The sequence below is a fragment of the Helobdella robusta genome, assembly GCF_000326865.2.
Source record: "Helobdella robusta unplaced genomic scaffold HELROscaffold_37, whole genome shotgun sequence".
Classification (NCBI taxonomy): domain Eukaryota; kingdom Metazoa; phylum Annelida; class Clitellata; order Rhynchobdellida; family Glossiphoniidae; genus Helobdella; species Helobdella robusta.
Window position 1 is genome coordinate 436,320 of NW_008704785.1, and position 2,693 is coordinate 439,012.

Genomic DNA, 2,693 nt, shown 5'->3' on the forward strand with positions numbered 1-2,693 from the left:
TTTTTTTTTTTAAATTGGTTATATAACTTTTGGATATTTCTTGATTTACTTTGTATATATGCATGTATAAATTATTTCTGTTTAGTATGTTGATTTAGTCATTATGATATGCTGTGAACTGTTCTTACTAAATGTTCATGTTACGTGGTTTATTATCCTTCGAGAACTTCTAAGGAGTGTGTATAATAATAATAATAATGGATAATTATTTTTATCGGTCGATGTTTTGTTATATTTGTTTATTTAAAATACGAATTTTCAAAAAAAATTGACTTTTTAATATTTTGATTAACCGTCACTTTTCATTTTTGAATGAATTCAGATAAAAGCAACTATTGTGTTTTTCTTTCTTTACTAAAATTTCGAAATTGTTTGTAGATCTGTACGGTTAACTGTTTGATCGAGTTTGAACAGGCCTTGCAAATTTTTTTTTATTTATTTTTGTTTATTTGGTTCATTCAATTTAGTTGATTGATTGATTGACTGACGGACTGACTGACCGACCGACCGACTGATTGTTTGATTGATTTATCTCATAGTATTGTACATATACATGAGAAAAAATCCGATTAAGCCAACCTACGGCTTCAGTAAGCCACTGTTTTTCACCAGACAAAAGCAATTTCTATATTTATACTGACAAAAATAATTGTGATATGAATATATTGATTTATTTAAAGCATTATATGTACAAAAAACTGCTATCGTAAGAGTTCTATGAAACCCTGTAAGCCACTGCTGTAAGCCAACGTATGATTTCAGCAGCCAGTTTCTTATGAGCACCAGCAGAATGTAAAATATTCATTGAATATAATGAAGATAGTTGTTCAAATAACAATTTTGATTTATTTAGGCCGTTTATTTCATAAGCAAACAAATTTTTAACATGATCGAGTAGTGTAAAAAAAAGGGTGACTATAGTTCAATCCTACTAAGCCAACCTTCGGCTTCAGTAAGCCACCGGATTTCACCGGACCAAAAGCAATTTTTATATTCAAATTAACAAAAATAATTTAATAATACATAATTCTATTAATCATTATTAAAATTAAATAGAATTACCACAATGTTTTAAGCATATTAAATCAAGTAAATATTTCATATAGCTTGCTCATTAAAATCCATGCAATTTCGTAAGCCAACAATCCAAGCACGACAAATAGCCCGACCGATAGATCAAATAGATCGATTAGTCCTATTATTCTAGTTATGTGATCAAAAATCATTCGTGTTGACACCGCATTTGTATGGGCCTAAGGCATATGATTATCTTTGGACAAATGGCCTACATCTTCCTCACACTAGGACATTAAGAAAGTAATCTTGTCATACCTGTTCAATAATTTTAATAAGATTGTTTTAAATAACTATTCTCAATGTCATTTTATTAACACTACATTAAAAGGTGGCTACAAAACATTGATGGTATGCCTGGGGTGATTTCTACAAACCTTATTGACTAATGGTGATGGGGATCCTCTGGAACTGTAGGATTATAACATTCAATCTAATCATGGATTGAGAAATCATTCATTGTCCTTGATATATTTGATAACAAACATTTATTTTAATATAAGAATGAAAAAAAGATGTAGGTGTAAGGCAAAATCTCACTGGAACTATTATTTTTAGCAATTTATGATTTATTTTGTTATTTATGACTTTATCCATTTTCAATGATACCGATATTTTTAATTATTATTATCCAAATTATACTCATGCCTATATAGATTAATTTGATTGTGGCTATTTCTATGCTTAATCATTTTATTTACTTGCCATATGTATGCTCCGCATTTAATAAATTAATGATAATAATTAATAACACAACATTCTAAGTGCATAAAATATAATAAATTAAAAGTACAATTTTTACAAACCCCATTGGTTATGGTGATTCTTTGAAACCGAATGATCATGATCTAACAAGTCATGGATTGATGAATCACTGGAATCACACATTATCTTTAATAAATTTAATAACAACATGTACTACAATTTAAGAATTAGGAATATTTTGTAAAACATTAAACGAAAAAAAAATTTAATTTGAATTACTCATATCATAATTAATAAATTTTAATTAAATTGCAAGTTAGCTTGAGGAGTTTGAAGCTTGAACTGAACAGAATTGTTTATTTTATAAAATTGATTGATAAGTTGTTTAATATATTTATTTAATTTAGTATATTTTTTATTCCCAGACCTAAGCATTGTAAATAAAAATTTTAAAACCAATCAGGCAATAGGATTTTCCCAGACCTAAGCATTGTAAATGAAAATTTTAAAACCAATCAAGAAATAGGATTTAGGAACAAGTGCTGTTAGTGTAGTAGTAGCAGTATGTAGTAGTGTAGTGTAGTGGTTGGTAGTTTCTAGTAGTTTTCTAATCCGTTAATGTTCGTTAGTGTTATCTGTTATTTATTTTAATTACTAATTAAAATTAGTAGAGTTTAGTTTTAGCTTAATTATCAGAGTTTAGTAATTTAATTACTAATTAGTCGTCGTTTAGTGTTGTTACAGTTAATGAGTTAAAATGTTTTAATGTTTTATTCTCTTGAGACTGCTGCATCTTTCTTTTAATATTACTGATTCTTGTCTATCTTGGTTTTATTCTTATCTCTGTAATCGTTTTTCTTCTGTTGTTCTCAATAATTCTACTTCTAACTCCTCTACTCTTACTTTTGGGGTAC